Genomic DNA, 17,165 nt, shown 5'->3' on the forward strand with positions numbered 1-17,165 from the left:
TTCCCCTGTTGATGATTTTGTAAGGGAATTATTAGGTAATTTTGCAAAAAATCACACGTTAACGTCAAACTTTTTCCTCCCTCTTCAAACACTGCCCTTAATTACTTAGTTCCGATTCCACCCCTCCTAGATGGCATACTTCGGGACGATTGTGTGCATGGGTTGAACAATCGTGTCTATGCATAGCCTTGGTTGGATTTACCATTCTTTGAAGATCAACGTAATTCAAACCATTATGTTGTGCAAGAGTTGGGTCTTGAGTAATTAACTCAAGGGTTTCTGATGTCGAGGTTTTCTTTTGCTGTCTTCCAAAGAGAAAATCTTGTAGCTTGTTTTCTCTTTGCTTTATTGTACCATCATGATGCTTTGGCATGGTGATTTTCTGAGCTGGTGGTATCAATATTAGTGGTTGTCGAGCTTTTATCCGCCATTGGTATCTGTTGGGATTCATGCCAACTGGCCGGACATCCCACTTACTACAAACCCATCTACTAACTTAACGATGTATACACTTATTCTTTAATGCAACAGAATAAGGAGCTGCAAAAATAGGATAACGTTGCTACGCGCTCCATCCAAAGCAGTTCTCTCTCTCTCTCTGCTCTCGCACTTGCACTCGCACACGCTTCCCGCAACACCTTCAACTGGTATCAGAGCAGGGTTTGTGCTTGCCGTTTTTCGCGTCCGCGCACACGCACATTTTCAAAAGTGCAAACAGGTTTCTGATTTTGGCATCGGCAAATTCAACATTCCAAGAGCGTTTCCAACAGGTGGCTGAGGTTTTACCCCCCTTTCGAATCTATTCTTGCAGTCGAAAGCTTCATTAGAGCTATGCTTCAGGAGTTGTATTTTTTCAACTCCACGTTTTCTACAGATATAGGTACAGGTACAGGACACAGGTGCAGGTTGTTCAGAGACTATTTTGGGATGGTATATAGCCTCTTTATGGCTATTATGTGCTATTGAGATGGTGTTTATGGGCTAATTAGGAGCACTTTTCGGCATCGACATTGTCTCAGTTTTTCAGGCATCCATCTCTCATAGGTTCTTGCATACATACAGGACATCCAAGTTTCTTACAGGTTGCAGTGTTTAGCCTCAGCACAGATTTCAGTGGGAGTATTTGATGCAGATATGCATTTTTTTGGCACTTTTGATAGTGCTTGAGCTCTTTTGAGAGCGGTTTTACTCTCCGCAGGGATTTATTTACTGCTTGCACATTTCGTTTGGCACTTGTTTGAGCGCGTATATTGCACCTTGCAGTATTGTTGACAGTGGATGTACATTGAGTTGCAAAAACTACCATATGTACCTTTTCTGGAGCCGATTTGGCTTGTTTCTGGCAGTCCTGACTGTTTCTAAGACTCGGTTCGGAGGCCCTTTTTGGGCTGGTTTCTTGTCTGCATAACCTTTTGTGAGGGTTGATAGCGTGAGTTTTTCTTGAGCTGGGGGATTCTCAAATGTTGAGATCCTTTTGGTAATACAGGTTGCTGGCGTACCCCTTTTTCGTGGCCTCGCCATAGGAAATATATAGAGAGCGCTAGGTGCATTTGACGCCGTGTTGGCAGTCTTGGGTCAGCTTTTGATTTTTTATGCACAGCTAGTGGTTGATGCGCATGTCCTATGCTCTGAGAGCATTACTTTTTATGCATTACTGATGTCTTGTGACAGTTTTGGATTGAAATTTTGTCAGTTTTTCTGCGAAAACTCTGCCAAATGTTTTCTAGAATTACGAGTGTTTATCGCCATATTATCTTTAGCTTGCAGCCATGTCATCTAGTGGTGAAAAGGATATTTACAATATCCGGAAATTTGATGGGATGAATTCTTCTTTCTGGAAAGATCAGATTCAAGATGTTCTTATACAAAAAGGCCAACTCAATCCTATCATGGAGCACCCAGAGGGCGAGTATACAGATGTTGAGTGGGAGAAACTTGATGCTATGGCCAAATCTACCCTCCATTTGCATTTGGTCGAATCTTTGTACTTTACTATAGTTGGATAACGAACTGCTAGAGATGTATGGGATAAGTTGTGTTCCAGTTATGAGAACAAAAGTGCCACTAGTAAGGTTTTCTTGATGAAGAAGCTGTTTGACCTTCCTATGAAGGAAGAGGGAACTATTTCTACTCACATTAATGAGTTCAATATCATTTTCACTCAGTTGACCACTCAGGGTTTGGTCTTCTATGAGGAAATCAAATGTATCTTCTTGCTATGCAGTTTACCCCCGTCTTGGGATACGTTCTGTACTGCGATTAGCAACTCAGAACCTGGTACCGGTCTAGTGTACAATGACATCCTTGGGAGTCTGTTTACCGAGGATATTGGCAGGAAATCTCTCGAAGGCAAGAAGGATGGTGATGCGTATGTTGCTAGTGATAGACTGAGGGGTCGCACTCAAAGTGGTGCCAAAAGCAAGGAACGTGGGGGCTCACGCAATACGTGTCGCGATTCTATGCGTAATGTCGAGTGCTATCACTGCCATAAAAAAGGGCATGTGAAGAAGGATTGCAGGAAATGACAGCAAAGCAAGAAGGATAAACAATCCAATGAAACTTCTAAGTCTGATGATTCAAACAAGGGCAAAGCAAAGTTAGAGGAGATCATTGTGCTAGAGTCCTCAAATGCTCCTATTGTAGAGACACTTCCAGTGGTTGTTATGCCACTTACCTCTGACGTATTGGTCTTCACAGAAGATCTACCTATCGAGGCTCTTGTTACAAAATATGCGCAATATGCATAGAATTGGATAGTAGATTCTGGTGAGAGTTTCCATGTGACACCACATAGAGAGTGGTTCTATACTTATTCTCACTCTTGTGGCAAAGTGAGACTTGGTGATGCTTATGAACTCGACATTGAGGTGTCGGAAATGTCAAATTGCATCTAAGGAAAAGCACGCACTTTGTCAGACATGTGCCCAAGTTGACGAAAAGCTTGATTTTTGTTGGTCATCTTGATGATTTGGGCTACAACACCACATTTGGCAATGGTTCGTGGATAGTATGCAAAGGTAATCTTGTTGTACTCAGAGGTCAGAAGCATGGTACCTTGTATACCATGCATGTGTCAGATGTTGGTCATGATTACATATCTATAGCCGAGCTGCCGTCTACTGAGTTGTGGCATTGCCGGCTAAGTCATATTAGCCAAAGAGGAATGAGAACTCTGACTCGTTTTGGCTACTTACTTGTCTTGTCTTATGTTGACTTTCCTGTTTGTGAGCATTATATCTATGGAAAACAGACTAGGTCCGTGCACTTACCATTGGGTCAAAAGCGAGCTGGATCTCTAGATTTAGTGCACAGTGATGTTTGTGGTCCTATGTCAACCAAACCTCTAGGGGGGGGGGGGGGCAGCTATTTTGTGACATTCATAGATGACTCTACTCGAAATGTGTGGGCATATACTTTGAAACATAAGGATCGTGTTCTTCCTGTGTTCTAGAAATTTCTAGCACTCGTTGAGAATCAGTCTGGCAAGAAACTCAAGAGGTTGTGGACTGACAACGGTAAAGAGTATGTCTCCAAGGAGTTTGAAAATTTTTGTGCTAAAAGGGGGATTAAAAGGCAGTTTACTGCACCATACACACCAGCTCAGAATGTATTTGCTGAGTGCATGAATTGTACGATGCAGGAAAGAGTCACAGCCATGCTTTCTAGGGAAGAAACCGTCTTGACCGCAATGCACATTATGAATACTTCGCCTAGTATGCCATTGAATTATGAGATTCCAGAAGAGTTATGGTCTAAACATAAGCCCCACTATGACCATCTACGTGTTTTTGGCTGTGAAGCTTATGCTCACGTGCCTAAACAACTTCGACAGAAGTTAGAGCCAAAGTCACACAAATGTATTCTCATTGGATATGGTACAAATGGAGAGATGGGATATCGTCTCTGGCACCCGAAATCTTGTCGATCATCCGTAGTTCAGATGTGATCTTCAATGAGTCGAAGATGCATAAACAAACTATCAAGGAAATAGAAATTCAAAGAGTCACTTTTGAGGATGTTGCCTCAGAGACAGTGAAATCAACTGAGCGGGCTAGTGATGTACCTTCCACTAGCAATGCTCCAGAGGGAGCGGATAGCAATGGTCAAGGAGTGAGATGGTCTACTAGAGTCTCTCGTCCACCTACGCGTTTCGAGCCAGGTCTTGATTACATCATGTTGATCGATTGCGGTGATCCAAGCTGCTACCAAGAAGCCATGATGACAGATGATGTGGTGAAGTGGGAGCAGGCTATGGAATCTGAGTATAACTCGATTCTGGCTAATGACACTTGGGAATTGGTAGAACTTCCAAATGATTGCGAAAGCTTTACCTTGCAAATGGGTTTACAAGAAGAAATTTACCTCAAGTGATCCAAATCCAAAGTACAAGGCTAGACTTATAGCCAAAGGGTTCAAACAGCAAAAGGGAGTCGATTTTGGTGAAATCTTATCGCCTGTGGTCAAGATGAAAATGCTTAGAACCGTACTTGGTCTTCTAGCGATTGAGGACATGGAACTTGTCCAAATGGATGTGAAGACAACATTTCTTCACGGGGATCTCAATGAGGATGTTCACATGCAGCAGCCTGAAGGGTTTATTCAGGAGAATGCATCTCATGAGGAGCTAGTATGTAATCTCAAAAAGGCACTTTGTGTCTTAAAGCATGGCTCAAGGTAGTGGTATCATAAATTGTTGCATGTATGAGGTCTCAAGGATATAAAAGGAGAGAAGAGGATCACTGCTTGTACACAAGAAAGCTAGATGATGGCTCAATGATCATTCTAGTTTTGCATGTTGATGACATGCTTATAGCTGGGAAATCCATTGTGGAAATTGCCAACTTGAAGAAAACACTTAGCAATAATTTTGCAATGAAATATTAATTGGGGAATGCTACAAACTTTCTTGGCATGCGAATCAGAAGAGATCGCAAACGTCATATTCTTGAGCTATCTCAGGAAACATACATTGAGAAAGTATTGCAGCGTTTCAATATGTAGGGGAGGAAAGCATTGAGTACCCCAATGTAGGCATTCATGAAACTCATGTAAGGTCTCCGACCCCGAGCTAAAAGAACACCATTGTACCATGAAACAATCATAATAGAAAAAGTTACTATTTTTAGCAGTTTTCCAAAATCTGGTTTAGAATGTCATAAAGCTTCCAAAAGTGAATTAGAATAATTTTTGTGGAAATTTTCCAAAAATAGTAAGTTTTCGGTCACCTGATCCGTCAGTTTTGACCGTCTCGAAAAACTGCACCCGTACTCCAAATTTGAAAAAAATGCATTTTTGGATGCCGAGGGCTGCTAAATATGGCAGGTACCCAGGTTAATACACCTGAGTTAGAGCTTAGTATAGCAAGTTTCGGCATTAAACTGATTCGTATTGCCCGTCTTAGGTTACACTTAAATTTTTCTAAAGTTGTGCGGGGAGGCACCGGGACTCGAGGACTGTGTGGGAACTGGCTCCAGGCCACTGCAGACTGAGTTTGGCAGTAAGAGGGCACCCTCACACACAAGAGGGGCTCGTGGGCTACTTTCCATGCAAGAGAGAGAGAGACTAAGTGAGCTCTTGAGTAGGTTGGGACACTTGGTAAGTATGCAACTAGAGCTGCCATGCATGAAGTGAGTACTCCTCCAGACGCATATAACAGGCAAATTCACATTTTTCAATTTGTGAGCCTATATAAGAGCATGCTCAAACACACACAAACACAGATATATGCTCACACATACACACACACACACACACACACACTACGTACACACACACACACACACACACACACACACACACACACACACACACCTTGAGGAGGTGTTGCCGGCAGACATAGTCTTTGGAAGAGGAGCTAGGAGGGAAGGTGCTTCCCTTTTCTCGTCTCAAGGAGGCCTTTGCATCAGAATTTCGAGAGGAATTCAGTCGTAACCTCAGTAATTTTTTATTTAATTCATGCTTGTTGTGATTCCCTCTCTAATATCCTCTTAATTCCGCATCTAGTATGCATAATCATAGTCAAAATACTCATTAGATACTCTCTAATTCTCCGTATCCATGATCTATTGCATAAGTCTTAATCTAATTAGTAATCGTGCAAGCAATTAGTCACTCTTAATCATAGTGTAATGCATGTTTAATGAATCATCCACTAGTCACCATTGTGATTAAAAATCAAGTCAGCTTTGAGGTGGGAATGGTCCATTGCATTCCATTACTCCATAATTTGTAAATAATTAAATTAGAATCAATTGCTCATGGATTAGGATTTAATTAGGGTACATTAATCCATCATTAATCATTAGGAAGGGAGAAATCCTCTCATCTATGCATACACTAAATCTGCAATTCTCTACTTGCATTAAGAAGTGATTAAGCACATCCATTTCATCTCTAGTAGAACTGATTAAGTAAAAATCTGAATTTCATAATTATCTAGGTCAAGTAATTAACCTTAGGGCCTATTCCCATAGAACAAGTATGGTGCTATCGAGATTCTCTATGTCTTGAAGTAAGTCTAACCTCTCGTACAAGGGGATTTGCTTATTGAAACTAATCCGTCATCATGGTTGTATGTTAATTTCGAATGTTAGCTCTCTTTGTCCAAGTTGTCAATTAAGTAGTGAGTATAAAATGGCCCCGGCAAAGAAAACTCGTTTCGGTGGTTCCCACGACCGCGAGACTAGAACAAGCAACACTAATGGAAAGGGAAAAGCTCCCATGGTCGACCAAGTACCGGCCATCTCACCGAGCAATGACGAGGAAATTGTGGAGGTAGGTCAAGCTTTAATTCAATTTTGTTAACACTAGAATGGTAACCTAACAGGACATAAAAGTGTCCTTTCAGGGTTTTGGGAAAAAATTCCAAAACCATAGTAGATCCACTCATTTTGAAAAATCCTTTCATGAGCTTATAGTTCAATAACTACTACATATGGAAAAAATGAGAAACTTGTAATTTTCCTCATCCCTTGGTCACTAAAAGCCTCCAAAGTTGATGGACCAGTGCATTTTGCCCAGAACAGCAATTTCTTACGGTTGATTGCATATAAATAAGAGTGGAGATTTTTTTAGGACATGAGATAAAATTCCCCGTTAACTTCAATGGGTTGGTGACCAAAACATATGGTTGCTTTTACTTCACTAATTTTTTTTTGGGCAAAAAAAATAGGTACAAAAAAGTTACATTTTTGCCATTCTGCGGACGTATTATCAAAGTTTCTATAGTCACGCTCAATACATATACTATATACATGTTTTCTTAGTTCCCTTTGGGCCTCTGGATTCAAAAGGAGCCATGGAGCATGTCAAAAGGATAATGGATCTCTTACAATTGGAACCTTGGGGGCAATGATAAAGTGCTAAATACAACAAACATGAAAAAACTGGGTTTAGCATTATGACCTCTAGAAACCCATAGAAACTACTCAATATCTAGCCAAGTTTGTAGTCTATGATTAGATATGGTTACTACCTACAAAATACACACAATTGGCCTAAGAAACTAGCAATATTGAGAAAGTTATACTTGCTACTCTAAAATGTATCGTATTCTTCAGCAATCAAAAAACTCAACCATCATCATATACTATGCTATATAGCATATTAGGTCCCCCAAAACTCAAGGAAGATTAGATTTATGTTATACATTACACTTACACAATCAAAATTGAATTTGGATATCAAGAAAGCCACCAAAAAAATCATAAAAGTGCTAATTTTGTCCAAAAAACAGGATTATGCAATTCTTGTAAATTGGTCATAACCTTCAATTTTAACACTTAGCTCTGCCTACAAGCATCAAAACATGTTGAGAACTATGAAGGCCTAACCTCTAGCCATCTAAACCTCACAAACATGAAGTTTAGAGTGGTATAGTTGCCAAAATTTAAAAAAAAGCCAAAAACAGGACCCGTTTTTTCACACAGTTTAGGTTCAAAAATGTTGTGCAAGAGTAAGGTGACATCGATGCTCCAAAAAAAATGCTAAGTTTTTTTCATCTCATAAGGCAAATTTGTGGATATACAGCACCTAGAAATTCATTTTCATACTCTTCAAATAATTCAAGCAAAATGGCCACTTAACAGGACACAAAAGTGTCCAAGGACATAAAAGTATCCTGTTACCATTCTAGTGTTAAAGCAACATTGCATTCGATAAGGTAGGATGAAAAACACACTTCCCAACAAGTTGGAAATCAACGGAAACCACGTCATTAAAATTAAATGTATTTTATATTCAAGTAGGAAAGAATGCTTTCGGAATATACTGTCTGAAGTAGGAAAGATTGGTTGCTAGGGAAAATTTAGCTCAGCTAGTTCATTTTGAATTCCAATGTTGATCTAGTCCGAACCCCCTCTTGATCACAGGGGGCAGTTCCTGGTTAAGGGCTCTTGAATCCACGACTGTTGGTTAAGCGGTGGATATCCACGAATGCTGGTTAAGCGGTGGAAGTTCATGACTGCTGGTTAAGCGGTGGACAACCTAGTTGTATGGGCAACTAGGCGACAACGGGTGGAGTAAACACTCGCTGGGGGATTTCGTGCCTCCAGAGCATTGGAACTTTAAATGAATGAGTTTTTGAGTGATTTTTTTACTAGAATTATTGTCTTGGTGCCGCTTTGCAATACTGGTTGAAGTGTTGTATTAAAGAACTTGTGAATCGAAAAAATAAATAAAGAACATAAATGTGTTGAACAACCATTGTGGTAGTAATTAGGTAACAAAGGAAGTGTGAGTATGGGTGGAAAGTGGGGGCTTGGCTCGGGTTGCCAATGCCTATGAGAAGGGTGGTCCCGATTGGTTGGGAACTCTCGGTCCCCATAGTAATATAAATCGGCGCTAGTATTACTCATTGCCCCAAGAGCGGTGAAGCCTCAAGTGTATGTGCCTCTGAAACATGGGGAAAAGGGCACTCGGGACTTCTTTCCTCTTGGAAGGTGGGTCTTAGGATCGCTAGATAAGTTAATCACGCTTCCCCTGCGGGGTGGAACTAGATCTCGATGCTAGTAGGCTCGAACTCGACTCACTTTGTGATGAGAGATCGTCTGCTAGATGAACCATAAACCACTTTGTTTGCTTTCGTTGTAGATCTAGTGGCCACCAGATCTGTCGTTTGAGACGATGGGGTGGGGACCTCACACGTAGTATCAGAGCCTAGGTTTACGAAGTGGAAAATAATGCTGTTTGAAATTTTTAAAATAATAAAGGTTAACAGGGTATACGTACTCAAGGACTGAGCATTGATGTTTGAGGAAGATGCCAAGATTGCTTACTGCAAGTTTAGAACATTTGAGATAATGTATATGGGGGCGTGTCGTTCTCCAAATTACAATTTCCGCCAAAGCATGATGGAAATTTTGATGAAGGCCTTTGCTCCTCCATCAACCGGAATCCATCAAGGTTAGGAGATTACATGGAATAATAAGGGTCTTCTACATCAATGCTACAAAATTTGAGTATTACTAACTTGAAGAAGCTTCGTTGGGCGCATGAACTGCAGGTTATCCAAGTTTTCTACTTCCTTGGAACTTTTGGAGAAGTTAAGATCACTGTAGATGGTCTCAAGACAACCTTGAACCAATGGGTCTTCAATTAAGCAAAGAATGTGATCCCTAGTGATAGAATTAAGCCTAATGCCATTCTGGATGTGTTTCCCCCAAATGAGAATCTTGTAATATTTGAGCCTATTAGCAATGTGTACAAGAAATACTACTCTGATGAGATAGTAGACTATAAGGATTTGTCTTCAAACACTTATCACTTGTACTATTGTGCTCCTAAACAACCAGCAGATAGAATCCTTTAATTGTTGAACCAAGCCAGATTTGTAAATACTTGGCATAAATAAACTATGGAACCCGACTTGGATATTGAAATTTTGTCTTGAGTCTCTCTCTCTTGATAAAGTGGGATCTTGAATTTTATTTAAGTCTCGTGTCTATTTGAAATCCAAGTAATCGTATCAAGAATCTCGTGTAACCCATGTAGGCACCGCCTGCTGCTCTCTACTCGACGACGCAGGAAAAGAAGCTCCTTCTTAAGCAAGCCGAACCTCCACTCTTTAAGGGCAAGGGGGCAAATGTGGAAAGAGATACGGAAATATGGATGGAGGCTATGGACGACTATTTCGAAGCTGCGGGAACCCAACCCGTGAATCAAACCATGCTTGCGATGTTCCGCTAGTCTGGCGATGCCAAGATATGGTGAAAGCAACATTGTAGGGACTTGGATATCAAGGGATGTTCTGAGTCATGGGAAGACATCAAGGCTGCTGTGATGGAGTGATACTTACCACCCGCTCACAAAGCCTTGAAGATGAATGAGTTTTTCTCACTTCGACAACTGACTTCTTCCGTCGAAGAATACTACTCAAAGTTCGTCACACTTCGGAGATATGCTCCTAGGATGACATTGGAACAGCAAGTAGCACGGTTCTGCCAAGGACTGATCGACCCCTTGAACAACCGAATAGAAGCTCTCACGCCAGCAACTCTACAGGATGCCTTGCTAAGGGCCAAAACGTTAGCTAAAGAGATTCAGAGGACTACCCAAGATAGTCAATAATATTTGTCAAAGAGGTCCAGGCCAGACAAATGGAGTAACAGACCAATCAACCCTGCATACGACCATCGTCCGGTAGTAGTTACTATGGCAGCTACTGAGTTTCCCAATATAAGATTCTTTGAGTGCCAGGAGTATGGAAATTACAAAAGCCGATGTACAAAAAGGATTTCCCAAACATCCGGTGCTAATAATGTACCTATGAACGTCAACGGGCGAGGTCAACCAAATGGAAGAGGAGGCCGAGGAAGAGGAAACATAGGACAACGGAGCTTTCGCTAATGTCGCAGTGAGACAACCAACTGTGGGTGATGAAGCTGATGAGAGAGAAGCTCTATATGCTGCAACTGCTAATCCTAGTGAGCAATAATTCAAGCACCAAGATCTCATCAAAGTTCAGCAGAATAAGAGACATAAAGCTAAAGACTATTCTATTATCAAAGGATGTATTTACTTTAGACAAAGGATATATGTACCTAAGTAGTTAGCATAGAGTTTATCCAGATGTATTCTTGAGATGAGGACATCTCAAATTTTTCACGTTGGGGAGGATGTAAGGTCTCCGACCCCGAGCTAAAAGAACACCATTGTACCATGAAACAATCATAATGGAAAAAGTTACTATTTTTAGCACTTTTCCAAAATCTGTCCATGCCATGATGTTTAGAATGTCATAAAGCTTCCAAAAGTGAATTAAAATAATTTTTGTGGAAATTTTCCAAAAATAGTAAGTTTTTGGTCACCCAACTTGTCAGTTTTGACCGTCTCAAAAAACTGCACCCCTACCCCAAATTTGAAAAAAATGCATTTTCGGACGCCGGGGGCTGCTAAATATGGCAGGTACCTAGGTCAATACACCCTAGTTAGAGCTTAGTATATCAAGTTCCAGCATTAAATTCTGATTCGTATTGCCTGTCTTAGATTAAAATTAAATTTTCCTAAAGTTGTACGGGGAGGCACCAGGACTTAGGGGCTGTGTGGGAACTGGCTCTAGGCCATTGCAGACTGAATTTGGCAGTAAGAGGGCACCCTCACACACAAGAGGGGCTCGTGGGCTACTTTCCATGCAAGAGAGAGAGAGAGAGAGAGAGAGAGAGAGAGAGAGAGATTAAGTGAGCTCTTGAGTAGGTTGGGACACTTGGTAGGTATGCAACTAGAGCTGCCATGCATAAAGTGAGTACTCCTCCAAATGCATATAGCAGGCAAATTCGAATTTTTCAGCTTGTGAGCCTATATAAGAGCATGCTCACACACACACACAAAAGAAATATATGCTCACAAACACACTAAGTACACACACACTAAGAGCATGCTCACACACACACTAAGTACACACACACACACACACACACACTCCTACTGTACACACACACACCTTGAGGAGGTGCTGCCGTCAGACATAGTATTTGGAAGAGGAGCTAGGAGGGAAGGTACTACCCGTTTCTCCTCTCAAGGAGGCCCTTGCATCAGAGTTTCAAGAGGAATTCAGTCGTAACCTCGGTAATTTTTGATTTAATTCATGCTTGTTGTAATTCCCTCTCTAATATTCTCTTAATTCCACATCTAGTATTCATAATCATAGTCAAAATACTCATTAGATACTCTCTAATTCTCCATATCCATGATCTATTGCATAAATATTAATCTAATTAGTAATCATGCAAGCAATTAGTCACTTTTAATCATAGTTTAATGCATGTTTAAGGAATCATCCACTAGTCACCGTTGTGATTAAAAATCAAGTCAGCTTTGAGGTGGGAATGGTCCATTGCATTCTATTAAATAATTAAATTAGAATCAATTGCTCATGGATTAGGATTTAATGAGGAGAAATTAATCGATCATTAATCATTAGGAAAGGAGAAATCCTCTCATCTATGCATACAGTAAATCTGCAATTCTCTACTTGCATTAAGAAGTGATTAAGCACGTCCATTTCATCTCTAGTAGAACTGATTAAGTAAAAATCTGAATTTCATAATTATCTAGGTCAAGTAATTAACCTTAGGGCCTATTCCCATAGAATAAGTATGGTGCTATCGAGATTCTCTATGTCTTGAAGTAAGTCTAACCTCTCATACAAGGGGATTTTCTTATTGAAACTAATCTGCATCATGGTTGTATGGTACTCTCGAATGTTAGTTCTCTTTTTCCAAGTTTTCAATTAAGTAGTGAGTATAAAATGGCCCCAGTAAAGAGAACTCGTTTCGGTGGTTCCCATGACCGCAAGGCTGGAACAAGCAACACTAATGGAAAGGGAAAAGCTCCCATGGTCGACCAAGTACCGGCCGTCTCACGGAGCAATGACGAGGAAATTGTGGAGGTAGGTCAAGTTTTAATTCAAGTTTGTTAAATCAACATTGCATTTGATAAGGTAGGATGAAAAATACACTTCCCAACATGTTGGAAATCAACGGAAACCACGACATTTAAATTAATTGTATTTTATATTCAAGTAGGAAAGAATTCTTTCAGAATATACTGTCGGAAGTAAGAAAGATTGGTTGCTAGGGAAAATTTAGCTCAGCTAGTTCATTTTCAATTCCAATGTTGATCTAGTCCGAACCCCCTCTTGATCACATGGGGCAGCTCGCGAAGTTATTCGCAGGAGCTAGAGTTCCTGGTTCAGGACTCTTGAATCTATGACTGCTGGTTAAGCGGTGGGTATCCAGGACTGTTGGTTAAGCGGTGGAAGTCCACGACTCTGCTGGTTAAGCGGTGGACAACCTAGTTGTATGGGAAACTAGGCGACAACGGGTGGAGTAAACACTCGTTGGGGGATTTCGTGCCTCCAGAGAATTGGAACTTTAAATGAATGAGTTTTTGAGTGATTTTTTACTAGAATTACTGTCTTGGTGCCGCTTTGCAATACTGGTTGAAGGGTTGTATTAAAGAACTTGTGAATCATAAAAAATAAACAAAGAACTTTTATGTTGAACAACCATTGTGGTAGTAATTGAGTAACAAAGGAAGTGTGAGTATGGGGTTGGAGGTGGGGGCTTGGCTCGGGTTGCCAATGCCTATGAGAAGGGTTGTCCCGATTGGTCGAGAACTCTCCATCCCCATAGTGTTATAAATCGACGCTAGTATTACTCATTCTCCCAAGAGCGGCGAAGCCTCAAGTGTACGTGCCTCTGAAACATGGGGAAAAAGGCACTCAGGACTTCTTTCCTCTTGGAAGGTGGGTCTTAGGATCGCTAGATAAGTTAATCACGCTTCCCCTGCGGGGTGGAACTAGATCTCGATGCTAGTAGGCTCGAACTCGACTCACTTTGTGATGAGAGATCGTCCACTAGATGAACCATAAACCACTTTGTTTGCTTCCGCTATAGATCTAGTGGCCACCAGGTTTACCATCAGATCCGTCGTTTGAGACAACGGGGTAGGGACCTCACAACTCAGCAAGAAAGATGCCCTCAAATCTAATGTTGATTGAGGTGAAATGACTAAGGTACCATATTCTTCGGCAGTGGGAAGTCTCATGTATGCTATGGTGGCCACAAGACCAGACATTGCTTTTGCAGTGGGAGTGGTGAGCTGATATCTGGAAAATCGTGGAAGCAAGCATTGGGAAGTAGTGAAGTACATTCTTAGGTACCTCAAAGGTACTCGGAAAGTGTTTATGCTTTGGTAACAGTGATGCATCCATCGTGGGTTATGCGGATGTAGACTATGTGGGTTGTGTCGAGAATAGATGATCGACATCTGGCTATGTATTCATACTTTGTTGGAGCAGCAGTATCTTGGAGGCATGTCTTCAATATTGTACGTCGTCTTCCACTATGGAAGCAGAGTACGTTGCATTGTCAGATGCAAGTAAAGAGGCTGTATGGTTATCTCACTTGGTCAAAAATCATGGCATTGATGAGACTCCAATGATATATTGTGATAGTCAGAGTGCTCTTGCATTGGCAAGGAATCCCGTGTTTCACTCCAAATCAAAACACATTGAAGTCAGATATCATCTTGTGAGAGATTTCTTGGCCAAAGAGCTCATTGATTTGGTCAAGGTACACATTGACGACAACCCAGCAAATGCTTTGATGAAAGGCTTAGCTTTGGAGCGGTTTACACATTGCAGTGAGTTGATGGGTATAGGTTGAAGCGACTAGATTGCTTCACGGTTGTACATACCAGGTCACTTGGGCTGCGTTGGCCTTCAAGTGGGAGTTTGTTGGGATTCAGGTCAACTGGCTGGACATCCCACTTACTAGTAACCCATCTACTAACTTAACGATGTATACACTTATTCTTTAATGCAATAGAATAAGGAGTAACAACAATAGGATAATGTTTCTGTGCGCTCCACCCAAAGCATGTCTCTCTCTCTCTGCTCTCGCACTTGCACTCGCACACGCTTCCCGCGACACCTTCAGTATCTTGGTTTGCTTTGGTCCAAATGTTGGGATTGAGTCTTTTGAAACTTAACTCTCCACTGCTTTATTGGTTTTAAAGTTTGCGGAGAATATAAGTGCTCCTTTTTCTTCCAAATCCATTTTATTTTAAATTTCCAGCTTGAAGATGCTCCTCTTTGTGTTTTGAACCTTGGAACCATCTGGTACAATAGATGATGTTTTGGGCACCCAAATTTCAATAGGTTTGTCCTTAAGTTGTACCTTTGGTACCCAATTTTTCTTGACTCCTTGCATGCTACTTGTAGCATTGCTTGTCTATAGGATGAAGAAGATTGATTGCTTTGTGGTTTGATTTGCTGGTAACATCCTTTCCATTGATTCTTGCTTGGTGCAATTGGAACAATGAGTTTTTCGCCTTTAGGTTATAGCTTGAGCTGATTGGTATCCCAATCTGGAGTGGATAGCAATGGTCAAGGAGTGAGACGGCTACTAGAGCCTCTCGTCCACCTGCGCATTTTGAGCCAGGTCTTGATTACATCATGCTGACTGATTGCCGTGAGCCAAGCTGCTACCAAACAGCCATGATGATGGATGATGTGGTGAAGTGGGAGCAGGCTATGGAATCTGAATATAACTCGATTCTGGCTAATGACACTTGGGACTTGGTAGAATTCCCAATGATGCGAAAGATTTACCTTGAATATGGGTTTACAAGAAGAAATTTACCTCAGCTGATCCAAATTCAAAGTACAAGGCTAGACTTGTAGCCAAAGGGTTCAAACAACAAATGGGAGTCAATTTTGATGAAATCTTCTTGCTTGTGGTCAAGATGACAATGCTTAGAACCGTACTTGGTCTTGTAGCAATTGAGGACATGGAACTTGTCCAAATGGATGTGAAGACAATATTTCTTCACGGGGATCTCGATGAGGATGTTTACATGCAGCAGCCTGAAGGGTTTGTTCAGGATAATGCATCTCGTGAGGAGCTAGTATGTAATCTCAAAAAGGCACTTTATGGCTTAAAGCAGGGTTCAAGGCAGTGGTATCATAAATTTGATGCATGTATGAGGTCTCAAGGATATAAAAGGAGCGAAGAGGATCACTGCTTGTACACAAGAAAGCTAGAAGATGGCTCGATGATCATTCTAGTTTTGTATGTTGATGACATGCTTATAGCTGGGAGATCCATTGTGGAAATTGCCAACTTGAAGAAAACACTTAGCAATAATTTTGCAATGAAAGATTTGGGGGATGCTACACACTTTCTTGGCATGCGAATCAAAAGAGATCGCAAACGTCATATTCTTGAGCTATCACAGGAAACATACATTGAGAAAGTATTGCAGCGTTTCAATATGTAGGGGAGGAAAGCATTGAGTACCCGAATGCAGGCATTCTTGAAACTCGGCAAGGAAGATGCACCCAAATCTGATGTTGAGCAAGCTGAAATGGCTAAGGTACCAAATTCTTCGGCAGTGGGCAGTCTCATGTATGCTATGTTGGCCACAAGACCAGACATTGCTTTTGCAGTGGGAGTGGTGAGCCGATATATGGCAAATCCTGGCAGCAAGAATTGGGAAGTAGTGAAGCACATTCTTAGGTACCTCAAAGGTACGGCCGGCAGGTGTTTATGCTTCGGGAACAATGATGCATCCATCGTGAGTTATGTGGATGTAGACTATGCGGGTTGTGTCAACAGTAGGAGATCGACATCTGGCTATGTCTTCATATTTGCTGGAGTAGCAGTATCTTGGAGGTCATGTCTTCAAGATTGTACGTCTTCTTCCACTACGGAAGCAGAGTACGTTGAAACTTGTGTCCACAATAGGTGATCGACATCTGGCTATGTCTTCATATTTGCTGGAGCAGCAGTATCTTAGAGGTCATGTCTTCAAGATTGTACCTCGTCTTCCACTATGGAAGCAGAGTACGTTGCATTGTCGGATGCAAGTAAAGAGGCTATATGGTTATCTTGCTTGGTCAGAAATCTTGGCATTGATGAGACTCCAGTGATATATTGTGATAGTCAGAGTGATCTTTCATTGGCAAGGAATCCCATGTTTCACTCCAAATCAAAGCACATTGAAGTCAGGTATCATCTCATGAGAGATTTCTTGGCCAAATAGCTCATTGATTTGGTCAAGGTACACACTGACGACAACCCAACAGATGCTTTGACAAAAGGCTTAGCTTTGGAGAGGTTTACACATTGTAGTGAGTTGATGGGTATAGGTTGAAACCACTA

Source organism: Adiantum capillus-veneris, chromosome 19 (assembly GCF_014529385.1).
Source record: "Adiantum capillus-veneris isolate H3 chromosome 19, ASM1452938v2, whole genome shotgun sequence".
Taxonomy (NCBI): domain Eukaryota; kingdom Viridiplantae; phylum Streptophyta; class Polypodiopsida; order Polypodiales; family Pteridaceae; genus Adiantum; species Adiantum capillus-veneris.